This window comes from Eublepharis macularius, chromosome 8, assembly GCF_028583425.1.
Source record: "Eublepharis macularius isolate TG4126 chromosome 8, MPM_Emac_v1.0, whole genome shotgun sequence".
In the NCBI taxonomy this organism is placed as follows: Eukaryota; Metazoa; Chordata; class Lepidosauria; order Squamata; family Eublepharidae; genus Eublepharis; species Eublepharis macularius.
The window spans coordinates 18,568,435-18,585,099 of record NC_072797.1 but is presented as its reverse complement, the minus strand read 5'-3'; positions in this window follow the sequence as shown (position 1 = coordinate 18,585,099).

Here is a 16,665-nt window from a genome sequence, read left to right as displayed (position 1 = left end):
CTATGGGCGTTTCACTAATGATACTTGGTCAGGATCCATCAGACATGTGGAGTGGGTTTATTGAGCACAGTCACTCACAACTATAGTTTTGCTTGATGCTTGAATGCAGACATCTTAGGGTTGCCAGGTTCCCTTAACCTCCTGGCGGGAATTCACCTTGAGTAGATCTTTGCGCTCACACTTCCAGGAGTACTTCTGCATTTTGCACTGGGCCTATTTGGGCCCCAGACAGTCTGATTCTTTAAGAATCATCCTGGAGCTAAGCCTGTGCGTGCACTCCCGACTACAATGTGATGTCACTTCCTAGAGTGACATCATCACACAGGCCATGTGAACACTCTCACTCTTCTCGCAGGGCTGATTCTTAAAGAATTGGCCTCATTTGGGGCCCAAATCAGCCTGGCATGAAGCATGGATGCACTCCCGTGGCCTACGGATGACATCACTCCTAGAAGTCACGTTGTTGTGCTGTGCCAGAAGCATGCCCTGGGAGGCCTGTTTCCCTGTCTTTCCCCCTTGCTAGCCAGGTGAGTGGTGGCGGGGGGTGGAGGGTGGAAGTGGGGAATCCCGCGCCCCCACCAGGGGACAGGCATCCTAAGATATCCTGGCTTAATCCTGGTCCAATCTTGGCCCATTCTCTGGTGACGCCTTACCAGACTACAGAGAGAATAAAAAGAACCCTGCTATGGAAGACCCCTCCCCAGCCTTTCACACACCCTGCCACTCACTCTAAACCTCCCTTCACAGGTTTGGGGCTTCCCAGGGAGGTAAGATCGCCACACATCATCTATCTAACCCCCCACTACAGTGAGCAGAGACCCTTGACCCCGCTCTTCTTTTCCAGAGGCTCCACCAGACAGGCTGCCCATTCCCAGTATTTGCTTCCCTTCACCCAGCTACTTCTCAGGGCTATCGTGGAAAGGGAACTTAGAGCCACTCTACAAGTGACACCTGACACAGGTTGGACACTTGTCAGCTTCCCTCAAGTTTTGATGGGAAATGTAGGCATCCTGGTCTTGCAGCTGTAATGAAGAGCCAAGCTGTAAGACCAGGATGCCTACATTTCCCATCAAAACTTGAGGGAAGCTGACAAGTGTCCAACTGTGTAAGGCATCACTTGTAGCTTGGCTCTTAGAGGTTATTTTCCTTATGTATGCTTCCACCATTTACTTCACTAGGCCCATTTAATGTGACTAGAGCATTTGAGGTCTCTGTGTGAGGTATTTTCCCTCAGCCAACAACTTCAAGCCAGCCAGGGTTAAACAAAACAAAAGGAAACTTTATTTATAAGATGGAACATAGGAGTGAATGGTTTTAAGTTCATAACCTGGAGTCAAACAGGGAAGGTTTTAGTGTAACAGAACAGGTTTTATAGCCAGCTATCTTCCTGTCTCCGTTTGGTATAGTGGTTAAGAGCGCAGGACTCTAATCTGGAGAACTGGGTTTGATTCCTCACTCCTCCGTTTGAAGTCAGCTGGGTGACCTTGGGTCAGTCACAGCTCCTAGCTCTCTCAGCTCCACCCACCTCACAGGGTGTTTTGTTGTGGGGATAATAATGGCATACTTTGTAAACTGCTCTGAGTGGGTGTTAAGTCATCCTGAAGGGAGGTATATAAATTGAATGTTATTATTATTGTCTCCTCCCTTAGCAGCATCCAAATCCCTTTCCCCCCTCAGCAGCTCCAAAAGCCTTACCCTCCACCTCTCACTCTTGCCAATGGACTCCAGTTCTCCCTGCCTCAGCAGTCCGTTCCTCTCACTAGTTGGTTTCTCAGGAGAGCCAATCCTGTTCATCACACCTGCATTCATCAAAGCAAACCAGAGTTTGAATGATTGTCAGCTAAATCCTGTTTCATAAACTACATCAAGTCACAACTGATGTATGGTGACCACAGCAAGGGGCTTTCAAGGCAAGTAAAATGCTGAGGTGGTTTGCCATTGCCTTGCTCTGCAGCAGAGTCATCTTTGGTGATCTGCCATTCAAGTACCAACCCTGTTTAGCTTCTGAAATCTTACCGGAAATAGCACTAAATTGTACAGTATGTAAAGCAAAAAATTAAGCAAGCTTTAACAAATGTTTGACATTTTATAAGAAAGTACAAATTGCAAAAAGTGCTGAATATCAATTAATACAATGAACGCAAATATTAACAAGAGTACAAAATAGTATCCTAAAGTCCTAAATGCAATAAATACACATCAAAGTCTTTATAACAGTCCAACTGATGAGGGAAGACTAATTCAAACAGGTAGGTCACAGGTAAGTATCACCGTGTTCAGCCTTAACAGTAATTTGCTCTTTCTTATTCATTAGTAGGTGTCTTCAAAGAAGGGAATCATCAATGTTACAATCAATAACTGGAACAATTATATCCAGGGCTTTTCTTCAGCGGGAATGCAGTGGAACGGAGTTCCGGCACCTCTTGAAAATACTCGGCAATAGTGCGTGAAAATAATATTATTTCAAAGAATCCTGTGTGTTTCTTCCTCATTTTCCTCTCGTGAGTTCTGCCACCTCTTTTCCAAGAAAAAAATACCCTGATTATATCCAACAAATGGATGCTGTAATGAGCCTAACGGGAATTGCCAGCCTGTTGTTCTCCATTTTGTGCTCGACCTTATCAAAGGCTCATGAAACACAATTTTAAATCCAAAACATCATGAAAACATTTTCTTATCACCAAGTTGGTGCTGTGACTGCTATTACGGTTGAACAAGGTGATACTTACCTGTGACCTGCCTGTTTGAATTATTCTCTATATATTAAACAAAGGAGCAGCAATCTCGGTTATTGGCTTGGATTTCCACCAATTTCCACTAATGGAAGGGGCAGGTGATTTTTTCAACTTCTCTTCTCCCTCTACAGATCTACCATTTATTCTCAAGCTGTTCTTGAAGATCTCTTGTCTCCATGAAGCTGCATTTTGGGGACAATTTTGGGCTGCGGAAGAAGAGGAGAATGGAAATTCCATTCTGCTGATGTAACTTGTATTGTATTTACCCAAAAGGAAGATGACCCTGAAAGTAAACAATCCCCTCCGCAAAGTTACATACAAAAGTCGTTTTTATTACTGTACATACCTGTAACTTGTGTATGAATTTAAGAGAGTCTTGATGGCACAAGTGGAAAAAAACCTAGTCTTTTTTTCAGGTGAATAGGGTATGTTTGGTTAGCAGACTTCTACTGGAGGTTCAAAGCTATCAGTCTCCAGGTGGCAGAATTTTCCCTGTTGGCTGCTGGTTGGGCTGACTATGCTGATAACCACAGCAGCCCTCTGAAAACCCGTGCTGGGAGGGGGGGCGGCCACTAGGGTTACCAGCTCCAAGTAGGGAAATTCCTGGAGATTTGCAGGGGGGGGGGCGCCTGGGGAGGGTGTCAGAACCGTGGCTAGATAATATTCTTACTCCAATCTGCCTTCTGCAATTAGACAATAGTCCATTGTTTCCAAAAAGCATTCAATGAAGAAAAAGATAATTATAGTCCACTGGCCTGAATGCAATATTCAGGTTGGTACATATGCATTGTTACCAATGACTAGCAAAGCATGAGGTACAAAGTAACAGATCACAGAAGGCCCAACCTCCCCCATAGTTCTCAAAACATTCCCTTTGAAGTCAGGATAGCGAAAGTTCCCAAGGCCGGTTCTTGGTGGAACGTCGGTAGCCAAAACAATCCTCTTCTGTGAGATAGCTGCCTGGGAACCTTGGCACCTGTGGAGAAAGCACTTAAACACTGAAAGGATTAAATATGGAGTCGGTTAAGCAAAGCAGCACAACACAGCATTCTGAACCTGACATTCAGCCCCCTCTAAGATGCTTCCCCCCCCAGGCTTATGTGGATAACGAGAATGAAAGGATTTAACTAGTCTAGGAGCGTGGACATGTACAGAATTCACCCACTCATCGAACCCAGAGTCAAAGTCCTTCCATCTAATGAGATAAAACAACTGATTACGTTTTACTTTAGAGTCTAATATTTGTTGAACTTCATAGTGGGTTTGATCATCGATTAATGTAGGGATGGGAGGAGCACGGGTGTGCCACTGGTTTGCAGGAGGGGCTTTCTTCAATAAACTGACATGGAAGGTATCATGTACGTGGCGTAGATTCTTTGGTAAATCCAAGGCAACAGTCACTTTGTTAATTACTTTGCGAACAGGAAAAGGTCCCAGGTACTTTAATGCGAGCTTGCGGCTGGTTTGGGTTACTTTTAGATTCTTCGTAGAAAGATAAACGAGGTCGCCTGGTTGTAAATCCCATTCCGCCGCACGGTGGCGGTCGGCGTACTTTTTGTAATCCTGTTTGGCTTTGTCGAGGTGTTTTTTGATTTGAGTCCATTGTTGAGCTGCTTCCCCCCACCATTCGGTGACGTCTTTGGAAGCTGTAGTAGGAGGGGGGAGCGCTTCAAACGGAAATGGTTTGAAGTGGAAGCCATAGACGACTTTGAAGGGAGTTTCTCCCGTGGAAGCATGGATGCTGTTATTATATGAGAATTCTGCCAAGGGTAGCAATTCAAACCAATTATCTTGTTGGAAATTAATGTAACAACGTAGAAATTGCTCGAATATCTGATTAGTTTTTTCTGATTGTCCGTCTGTTTCTGGGTGATGGCTTGAACTGAGACCTTGTTCAATGCCCAGCAGTTGTAAAAGCTCCCGCCAGAAGTTGGCAACGAATTGTCCGCCGCGATCCGAGATCACCTTGGATGGAAAAGAATGTATTTTTACAATGTTTTTGATAAAAATGTCAGCCAGTTTTCTAGCGGAAGGAATCGTGGTGCACGGTATGAAATGAGCTTGCTTGGAAAACAAATCAACCACAACTAAAATACAGTTATGCCCCTTTGAGGGGGGTAAGTCAGTGATAAAGTCCATAGAGATTATTTCCCATGGTCGATTGGGCGTCTCTAATGGTTGCAAGAGTCCTGGGGGTTTGCCCTTTCGGGATTTGGCGCTGAGACAGATGGGGCAAGACGCAACATATTGGGAAATGTCCTTGCGCATGCCCGGCCACCAAAATTGGCATTGCACTAAGTGAAGCGTTTTTAAGTACCCGTAGTGCCCCGCCGTGGGGGCATCATGACAACGGTGTAAAACTTCTTTCCGCAAACTTTTGGGTACATAGAAGCGATCTCCCCAAAGCCATTCCCCTTGGGCGGACTGTTGCAGCTTGTCTTTGGGTGCCTCCCCCCCTCCTTTTCCACTTCAGCTTTCAGCTTTTCTCTCCATCCCTGGTCGGGTTGACGGGAGGGGTTTGTGCGGCTGCGAGTGGTCACCACGCCCCCTAATTGCGTAGGTGAAAAGACTGTGTCAATTGTCTCCTCCCTTTTGCTTTTGTGTTGGGGCATGCGTGATAGAGCGTCGGCCAAGAAGTTAGTTTTGCCCGGGAGAAAGTTTAATGTGAAGTCGAATTTGGAGAAAAATTCCGCCCATCTCAGTTGTTTGGCGTTTAACCTGCGAGGGCTGCGAAGGGCCTCTAGATTCTTATGGTCCGTCCAGACTTCGAACGGATGGCGGGCTCCTTCTAACCAATGTCTCCAGTTAGTGAGAGCTGCTTTTACAGCAAAAGCCTCTTTTTCCCATACATTCCAATTCCTTTCCGCCTCTGAAAACTTTCTGGAAAGGAAGGCGCAGGGTTTGAGCTGTCCGTCCGCCCCCCGCTGTAGGAGCACGCCCCCAATCGCCATGTCGCTGGCGTTGACCTGTACTATGAAGGGGCGGTTTTCATCGGGGTGTTGCAGAACGGGCTCTGAGACAAACTGCGTTTTGAGGTGACTGAACGCTGTTTGGCATTCTGGTGTCCATGACAGTTTTGCGCTCGGCTTTTTGGCTTGGTCCCCCTTGTCTTTGGTTTTTAACAGTTCAGTTAGGGGGAGTGTGATCTGAGCGAAATTTGCAATGAATTCTCTATAGAAGTTGGCAAAGCCCAAAAAAGATTGCAGTTCCTTGCGGGTTGCAGGGGTTTGCCAATTTAATACGGCTTGTATTTTGCCTGGATCCATTTTTAGGCCCTCTTGAGAAATACAATAGCCTAAATAAGTGAGTTCTGTTTTGTGGAACTCACATTTGGAGAGCTTAATGGGCAGTTTGTTATTCATGAGAGTGGTTAAGACCCTTTTTACAAGGTCCATGTGTTCCTCTTCGGTCTCCGAATAGATTAACACATCATCTAGGTACACTACAACGCCTTTATACAGAAATTCGTGCAGTACTTCATTGATCATGGACATGAAAACCGATGGGGCCCTGGCCAGGCCAAAAGGCATAACTAAATATTCATATTGGCCGAGGGGTGTGTTAAACGCGGTTTTCCATTCATCCCCTTTGCGAATACGAACATGGAAGTAAGCGTCTTTTAAATCTAATTTCGTAAAGACCTTACCTTGAGCCACGACGTTGAGTAGATCTCTGATGAGCGGGATGGGGTAGGCGTTGCTGGAGGAGACGGCGTTAAGTCCCCGAAAGTCGGTGCACAGTCTTAAGCCCCCATCCTTCTTTTTGACGAAGAGCACCGGCACGGCATGGGGACTGTTAGCAGGGCGAATGAATCCCCTTTGAAGATTGAGATCGATGAATTTGCGGAGCTCTTCTCTTTCGTTGGGATTCATGGGATAAAGACGGCCCTTGGGCAGCGAGGCGCGCGGTATGATTTCTACGGCACAGTCCGTCCTCCTGTGAGGAGGTAAAGCATTGGCTTCTTCCTCGGTGAAGGCTTGGGTGTATGCTCTGTATTGCTTGGGTATTTGGTTGATTTCTTCTTGGGTGAGGAGAGCAGATTCACTTATAGTTGGGTCATTGCCCCAGTTTTGATCCCAACGGTGATTTTTACATGATTCATGGGTAAATGTAATGCTCCCCTCTGCCCAGTTGATATAGGGGTTATGATCGCATAACCATCGGCTTCCCAGGATCAGGGGGTATTTCGCTGTGGCACTAATGACGAATGATGTTACCTCCCAATGGTGTCCCATGCCGGTTATGATTGGTGTGGTTTCAGTAGTGACTGGATTCATGTTGGTGCCATCCATTTGCTTGAAAATTACCAGTATTTCCAAATCTTTTACTGGAAGCACTAGTCCATTAACTAAAGCTGGTGCGATAATGTCTCTGGAGCAGCCCGAATCAATTAGAGCTTGTACACGGATATGCATTTTCCTGTCCGGATTCACCAACGTTACTGGTATGAAGAGTATGGACCCATGGGGTCGGTTCAGAAGCGGGACCCCCGAAGGTTTGATCTGCCGTTTGGGCCCCTTTACGACAGATCCATTTCGTTTCCCAATGCGGGGCTCTCTGGATTCTCTCCCCCCATTAGGGCAGTTGGATCGTCCTCCATAACTTCCTCCAATTCTAACCCTCTCTCGGGAAGATTTCTCCTCAACGCTCCCCTACCTCTTGGAGCGGTTCTTGGAGCTGGAGTTGGGCGCGATGGTGCCGGGTAGGCTGCGGGGGCTGGGCGTCTTAGTTGGAGCAGAGGTCTTTGCACAGGCCGATATGGGCATTGTGCCGCAAAATGACCACTTTGGCCACATTGCAAACATAGCCCCTGTTGCCATCTAGCATCTCTTGCTCCACGAGTAGCATATCCAGCCCCCCGGCTTCCCCTGAGGGGAGTAGAGGACCGTCTTTGGCCCGGAGGTTGTTGATGTTGTTCCACTAAACGAACTTCTAGGAGCCGGTTTTCAACTTCGCAAGTCAATTGTATCCACCCCAACAGCGTAGAAGGGTTATCTTGCATGAGAGCCCGGTCCAGCAATTTCGGATTCAACCCTTGTTTGAACAAAATAATCTTGGTAGACTCTTTGCACCTTGGGCATTTAGCAGCGAGCTGTCGGAATTTTGTGGCGTAGTCTCTAGCCGACATGCTGCCTTGCCTAATTGCCTGCAATTCCGTTCTAGCCCTAATTTCTTCTAGGGGGTCTTCATATTGGGCTCGGATCGCATCCACTAGCCCTTGGAGCGTATCTAATTCAGGGGCCCCCACGTTATAAAGTCCCACATACCAGTCGGCAGCTTTACCTTGGAGACGTGATCCCAGGTGCTCTATTTGACTGGCCTCACTCCCGAAAAGATGCCCCCATCGGTTGAAAAATTGCACCACTTGTACCAGGAAAAATCCCAATTTGGAAGGGTCTCCATCAAACGTAGCGTCCAGTTTGACCCATCCCATGGGAAGATCTTGTCTAGGAGCTGGTGCCGGCATTGGGTAGGCATCAAGCGGAGCGAGTTGTAAAGGAGGCTGTCGCGGCGTTGGCGGTAGCTGTGGCGGAGGATACTGAGGGTAGGGTTGAGGTTGGTGCAGCAAAGGCGCTCCCGGAATCGGCTGGGGAATCCCCGGCGTTGGCTGGGGGATCCCCGGCGCCCCCGGAATCGGCTGGGGGATTGGCTGGGGTCCTCTTGGAGCCGGATGTACTGATGTTGGCCGAAAAGGTGTCGGACGCTCCCTCGGTGGGGCCCTGGGTGCTGGTTGAAGGGGAGTGGGGGCTGGCCGCAACGGAGGTGGGTGAGGAGAGATGGGTTGAAGAGGAATCATATCCCCTCGCGGCCCCGGTGTCAGAAGAGGCCTGTCCGCTCCTGGGATGACTGGTGGTGTGGTTCCTCTCGGAAGGCTTGGGGGCTGGCTCGCTTGCGTTGTGGGTGGTGGGACGACCGGGGAAGCTGGCTCTAGCAGTCGTCCTGGTTCTTCCCCTCCTCCTCCAGTCCCACTAACCACCGGAGTTATAGGGTGATCGGGACGAGGGTCTTCTGGGCATGGCTCTCCACCTCCCCCGCCGGTGCCGACATCTCCTGGTACAATCGGTTGATCGGGGCAAGGATCATCTGGGCAGGGTCCTTCCCCGGTGACCGAGTCCTCGTCTCCCGTCTCTGGTGGCTGTTGCGGCCACAGTTGATTTTGCAGGTTAGCCAAACTTTGGCTGATGTCCAGTAGACCAGTTGGCGGAACACGACCTCTGTCTCCCGCCACTAGCACCGACAGCAGGTGGACGGCATTCGCCAAACTTTCTTCCATGTTTAAGAGTCTGTTCTCCAACAGCTGTACTCTATCCGTAGTTTCCTCCTCCCGTAATTCTGTGGACCCCACATCTCCCATCGTCTGTGAAGTCGGTATAGTTTCGGGCGGCGGTCCCGTGGTTAACGTCTGCTGCCATGGCAAGGGTGTTTCTAACCCTTGTTCCTCTTGAGATCTCGCCGCTAACACTCCTTTCGTCAGACCAGTGATTGCCGAGATCCCTGAGTCAATGGCAATCGTCCGGCTCTGGAGCTGCACCCATTGGTGCTCGCTTACATCTTGTTGCCCCGACCACGGGGTGACTTCCGCATAATCCCAACTCAGGGCGCCACGGCGGGACGTTTCCCATTCCGTTTGTTCGGTCGTCCTGTTCCAAAACAGCCACGGTCGGCCACCGGTTTGCTCGGGTATGGATTCCAAACTGCGCCGGCTATCCAACTGTAGCTGTGTAAACATTGTGCTGGCCCTCCGCTCTCTCGTTTCCCTTGGCCTTGCACCCCACTGCGTCGGGGTGGGCAAGTTGAAGAGTGGTGCGGCTGTGGCTCTAGGTCGCGTATCTGCGTTGCTGAGAGCGAGGGTATAAATCGTTGTAACCGAGGAGCTGTCTCCCCGCGGTACAGGTTCAAGGGATTCCAAACCTTGAGAGCCGGGAGAGGCATACGGGTCAAACAAAGGATCCCTGACTGGGACAGCTTTGGAGTCCATCTGATCCGGCTTAGGCATTGGAAAAGTTGATTGGTAACAAAATGTCAGAACCGTGGCTAGATAATATTCTTACTCCAGTCTGCCTTCTGCAATTAGACAATAGTCCATTGTTTCCAAAAAGCATTTAATGAAGAAAAAGATAATTATAGTCCACTGGCCTGAATGCAATATTCAGGTTGGTACATATGCATTGTTACCAATGACTAGCAAAGCATGAGGTACAAAGTAACAGATCACAGAAGGCCCAACCTCCCCCCATAGTTCTCAAAACATTCCCTTTGAAGTCAGGATAGCGAAAGTTCCCAAGGCCGGTTCTTGGTGGAACGTCGGTAGCCAAAACAATCCTCTTCTGTGGGATAGCTGCCTGGGAACCTTGGCACCTGTGGAGAAAGCACTTAAACACTGAAAGGATTAAATATGGAGTCGGTTAAGCGAAGCAGCACAACACAGCATTCTGAACCTGACAGAGGGTGGGGTTTGGGAGGTGAGGGGCCTCAGCAGGGTATAATGCCATAGAGTCCACTCTCCAAAGCAGCCGTTTTCTCCAAGGGAACTGATCTCTGTCGGTTGGAGATCAGTTGTAATTCCCGGAGATCTCCAGCTACCACCAGGAGGCTGGCAACCCTGGCGACTACAGGGGGAGGTTTTAGCCTTTGTTCCCTGTTTGTAGGCCTTCTTCTGAGGCATCTGATTGGCCACAGCATGAAACAGAAAGCTGTACTTGATGGACTCATCCGATCCAGCATGGCTGCACTTACGTTCTTATGACTAAGGATAAGATAATAAGAAGTTGAGAATTGGTGTCTGTGCTGTACGTGCTTCATAAGAGTGTGGCTTTGGCTCTATGGCAGAGCATCTGCTTGGCATGAAGAAGGTTCCAGGTTCAATCCCCGGCATCTCCAGTTAAAAAGATCAGACAGCCGGTGATATGAAAGACCTCTAGCAGAGACCTCAGAGGGCTGCTTCCAGTCAGAACAGGCAATACCGGCAGGGATGGACCAAGATCTGATTTAGTGTACGGCATCTTCATATGCATGCAGACTGCTCAGTTCCTTTGTGCTGAGTGATCTGATTTCTCCAAACCCAAACTCCTTTTAAAATAAAAATTGTGTGTGTGTGTGTGTGTGTGTGAGAGAGAGAGAGAGAGAATGTGAGTTTCAAGAGCAATAGGGGAATAAGTGGCAGGAAGGCAAAGTATATTGTGTTCAAGGGACACAGAGACTGGAAATTTATAATAGGATCATGCATGAAATTTTCATTCAGAAATGACTACCTGCAAGGTGCACTGGTACAGGGTACCTGTAAGCAGGGTTTTTTTTCTGGGGAAAGAGGTGGCGGAACTCCGTGGGTTGCCCTTGGAGAAAATGGTCACATGGCTGGTGGCCCCGCCCCCTGATCTCCAGACAGAGGGGAGTTTAGATTGCCCTCCACACCACTCACCGGCGCGGAGGGCAAGCTAAACTCCCCTCTGTCTGGAGATCAGGGGCCGGGGCCACCAGCCATGTGACCATTTTCTAGAGGTTCCGGAACTCCGTTCCACCGCATTCCTGTTGAAAAAAGCCCTGCCTGTAAGGAAGAAACAAGGAATAAAGATAATTTCCCCTGGATTCCTCCCCAGAGCAACCAGTTCCTATCCAAAGTAACTGATACCAGTTCCTTGGCACATATTTCCTGAATGATACAGGGCCAGGCTAGACATTCAGGTTTTTAAAGAGTTGGGTCAGGTTTCCGCAGCTATACAGCAGTTAAAAAGTAAATGGCTCAAGCCATTTTCCCGTGTCACAATAGCATGGGAGGAGTGTTTTCTCCCTGTTTTTACTGCTCCACATGCACAAAATACTCCATGTGGAACAGAAAAAATGGGGGGGGGGGGAAACTCCCTCTCCTCCTATTTTGAGAGGGAGAAACAGCTTAAGGGGGGAGGGAGGAGCCCCTTCTCTCCCCCCCCCCATGGAGTTATTCTGAGGCCCTTCATTTTTAACAGATACTCCCCAAAGCTTCTGGGGAACTCAGACCCAACTCTCTAAAAACCTGCACATCTATATTGGCCCATATATGTCTGCAAATGCAATTACTCTTTACATTTTTAGGTGCACACTGAAGGACATAAAGTCCAAAGTGACCCCCAAGTGGAAGCCACTGCACAATAGGGTTCACAAGTGCTAACAACCTGAAGAAAAAACAAACCCAATGGCCTGCCTCTTTAACAGAGACTTAATAGGATATTACCGGGTGACGGTTTTTAACCTCTGCATTATGAAAATGTTCAGCTGCCCATTTCCCCTCATTAAGCTTCTGTTAGGATGAAGACTTTGGGTTGTTGTCAGCCCTAACAAACTCGCCGGGCATTCAACCGGTTGAAAAAAAACAGAAGTAACATCAGAAGAAGTAAAATACTTTATGGTTTCCCGCCTGGTGGATGCCTGCTCGGTGGCTTCATAGACACCGTGCAAAATTAATCGCCATGGTAAGAAATGATTAATTCATTTGCACAGTCTTTTTCGAAGGAAATTCAATTCCAGGAAAGGACTAAGGACGTTTAAAACACGCAAAGGAAGGCCAAACATCTCCCTCCCTCCGAGCACGGCAAGGACAATGACTTTTAATAGGAGGCTTCAAATTGTTTGTGCAAAGGGGAGGGGGACAGGAGAAAGATCTCTGAACTAAGACTTTATTTCCTTAAAAAAAAAAAGCCAGAATATTCCCAATTCCAGCACAATAAGAACTCATTTGCATGAGACTCTTATTATAGCTGTTCTAGTTGTCGATTTAAAAGAGTGAAACAGCCCTGAATTCAAGCATATAATAGAATATGTGCCTCAGCCATGGGGGTGGGGATTGGAATGGAAGCAAGCTTAGGTATTTTATGAACAGCAGCTCTTAGGGCTGATTCAGTTAATCCATAGGGCTAAAGCAGCCACTCAAGCCATAATTTTATCATAGTTGCATGAAGAATCCTTAACAAAGTTAATATTTAGGTTGCCAACTGATGGTTGGTAACTGGCAGGAGGGCAGGGACATAGTGTCACGTGCAGCATGACATCGCTTCCAGGAAAACAAGAAGTGATGTCATGTCATTCTAGGAATAGCCAGAAACTCTATCGTAAAATCTTCCAGGTTTTCCCGGAAAGTGACATCATGCCATGGGCAATGTCAGCTTTTTAATCTTACTTTTCTCCCTTGACCCAAAGGTGTGGTGGCAAAAAGAAAAGGTTGCTTGGCAAACCCTAATCCTCAGAGCAATCTACGTTATTTCCCCTTTCTCCATTTTATCCTCTTAAGAACCTGTGAGGTAGGTCTGACTGAAGAAAGAATGACTCGCCCAAAGTCTTTCAGGGAGTCTCATCCTGGGCTAGTCACAGTTCTCTGGAGCACTCTCAGTTCCACCCACCTCACAGGGTGTTTTGTTGTGGGGATGATAATAGCATACTTTGTAAACTGCTCTGGGTGGGCATTAAGTTGTCCTGAAGGGCGGTATATAAATCAAATGTTGTTGTTGTTGTTGTTATCTAGGGCTGCCTGGCATTCGGTGGGAGGGCTTGGGGTGGGAAACAAAGATGCGTGCTCATGTCATTGCTGATGTCACTACATCACTTCCTGATACAACCCAGAAGTGACAAAGGGTAGTTCTAGGGATCTCTGGAAACTCTATAATAAACAATATTAATAATAGTTATAAATTTGATTTATATACCGCTGTTCAGGACAACGCCTACTCAGAGCAGTTTACGAAGTGTGCTGTTATTATCTATATGGCAATTACCCTGTGAGGTGGGTGGGGCTGAGAGAGCTCCAAGAAGCTGTGACTGACTCAAGGTCACCCAGCTGGCTTTAAGTGGTGGTGGTGGTGACTGCCCTCAAGTCATAGCTGACTTATGGTGACCCCTGGCAGGGTTTTCATGGCAAGAGACTAACAGAGATGATTTGCCATTGCTTGCTTCTGTAACTCTGATCCTCATTGGAAGTCTCCCATCCAATTACTAACCAAGGCTGACCCTGCTTAGCTTCTGAAATCTGACAAGCTCAGGCTCACCTGGGCTATCTATATCAGAGTGGCTTTAAGTGGAGGAGTGGGGAATCAAACCTGGTTCTCCAGAGTAGAATCCTGCTGCTCTTACCCATGACACCAAACTGGCTCTCGTTAAAACCATACCAATTGTATCCAGAAGTGAAGTAGGGACGTCAGCAATGTCGGCCTGCTACTTCTTCTGCCAGAGCGGGCAAGGTTCATTTGGAAATGTTGATGGCACAGTACAGAACAGTGTTGCTTTTCTAGTCACAGACCTTTCACAAAACCAATGCCCTCTTTGAGTCGAAACACACAGAGTGACGGCACAAAGCTAGTAGAGTCAAGTCATTAGCAATTGCATGCGAGCAGGGATTCTTGCAATGATGTTAGTGACAGAATACAGACGTTGCAAGTATACATTTCCTTCTATTTTAACCTGTAAATTGCTGGCGGGAGTGGATCTTTTCAGGGCACTTTCTATAGGTCAGGTTGTGTGCTGATGTTCTTGTGTGAACCTCTCTTTCTTTGTGCAAGAGGAGCACATATGAAGCCGTCCTATACTGAATCAAGACCTTTGGTCTATCCAGGTCAAGATTTTGCCTACTCCGATTGTTGACACTTCTCAAATTTCTCAGGCAAAACTCTTTCCTATTAGCTCCTATTAACTGGAGATGCTAGGAACTGAACATGCAAACTTCTCCTTGCAAAGCTCCACTGCTAAACCTCTAACTCTCTCCTAAACACACAAGCACAACTGCCTGGCACTCTGATGGGCAGCAATCCTCCAGGGTCTTAGGTATAAGTTTTTCACTTCACCTATTACCTGGCCCTTTTAACTGGAAACCCTTGGAATTGAACCTGTGACCTTGTAAATGCCAAGTAGATGCTCTGTCACTGAGCTATGGCCCCAGTTTGAAAGCACAGGCTATATTTACACTATAGATTTCCTATGGTTCAAATGACAGTCTAAAGCACATCACTTTTTTTATGTGATCTACCACGTGAATCACAGCTAACCCCCTTGTGTATGTGATGCACACAAAGGTCTTTTCCTATGTGACAGGTTTCTTCGGGTGCTTCAGTGTGGAAGTCAGCTCGGTGCATATGGAGTATCTCTTTATGAAGGGCCTGTCTGCACTATAGGTGTATCTCAGTTTTATACCAGTTTAGGTATCATAGTTTCCACCAAATAAATAGCTGGAGATTTCTGTAATAAAAACCATAGAATCATAGAGTTGTAAATGGCCGTACAGACCATATAGTCCAGGAACAGTCTAAAGCATCCCCGACAAGTATCCGTCCAGCCACTCCTTGAAGACTGCCAATGAGGGGGAACCCACCACATCCCTAGGCAGCCAATTCCATTGCTGGATTACTCTTCCACCATGGGCCCCTTCATCATATGACAGTTCCAAGTGTTTCTGGGGAGATAATAATCACATAATAATAATTGCACTTATATACAGCTCTTCTGGACAGATTAGAGCCCCACTTAGAGCAACGAACAAAGTCAATGATATTATTATCCCCAGAATACAACTGGGGAGCTGGGGCTGAGGGGAGTGGCTTCCCCAAGGCCACCTGCTTAGCTCAGGGCAGTAGTGGAATTCATACCAGCAGAGAGCTGATTTGCAACCCAACCACTTAAATTTGTAGTGTTGACATGGCCAGTGTTGCCACCAATGGCTAACAGCACCATGGCCGTTCCCACACGGCTTACCTGAACCCGGAATGCTGCACAGCATGCTGAAAAAAACGCGGAAGATCGTGTTTTCTCTCGTGAGTTTTGCGTGAAGTTGTGCAACATCGTGCAAAACTCGCGAGAGAAAACGTGATCTTCCGCATTTTTTTCGGCATGCTGTGCAGCGTTCCGGGTTCAGGTAAGCCATGTGGGAACGGCCCATATTGAGTAGTTATTACATTTCTGCCCCGCCTTCCTTCCGTCATAGAAGTCAAGGTGGCATTCATTCACAGAGGTTGTCAGAGGGTCTTGCATCCAAGGTCTGACCAGATCCAGGTCTCCTTCTCTTCAGCAAGGTTTGCTGTATCATGTGTGTGTCAATCATTTCCTGGGGTACCTTCATTTCTGTGTCTTTAATTTTCACACATGAGGCATCTTACATGAGGATGCTCAAGTGTAGAAATATGCAATCAGGGCTTTTTTTCAGCGGGAATGCGGTAGAACGGAGCTCTGGCACCTCTTGAAAATACTCAATGACAGCACGTGAAAATATTATTTCAAAGAATCTCGTGTGTTTCTCCCTCATTTCCCTCTTGAGAGTTCCGCCAGTTCCTTTCCCAGAAAAAAAAATCCTGCATGCAATGTTAGCTAGGAAGTGCAGTTTAAAAAGACATAGCTGAAGGCTCTGTCAATTTCCCCTCTCTACACAAAGCCAGCAGAGATGGCACTTTAGAGGGTTTGTTAATTTCATCTTTGCCTGCCCTAAGGGGTGATGAAATTGACAAAGCCTTCCCGTAAGTGAAGATGAAATTAACTAACTCTCTGAGGGTCGATCTCTGCCTGCTCTGTGTAGAGAGGGGAAATTGACAGAGCCTTCAGCTCTGCCTTTTTAAACTATGCTTTCCAGCTAACATTGCATCTCCCCACACTTGAGTGTCCTCATGTAAGATGTCTTGATTTTTAGTCTAAAGCCTCTAACTGGAAGAACAGTGGAGGGGAAATACTCATGAACTTTACCAAACTCTCCCCTCTGCTTCTCCTTGAAAAGAAGAACATGGTGGCCAAGAGGGACGTTGCCAAGAACCGAACTGTTGCCTCACTATCTTGCTTCCATTGCCAAGCCTCCATTTTGTCAAAAGGCCCGTGTTTACTTGCCAGTGCAAATGTGGAATGGGTGGTGTCCCCTCTTCTAGCAAAATGTCAGCATTCCTCTGCCACCTATTGCTAAGCAACACTTAGTGAAAATATATTCCATTTTCTG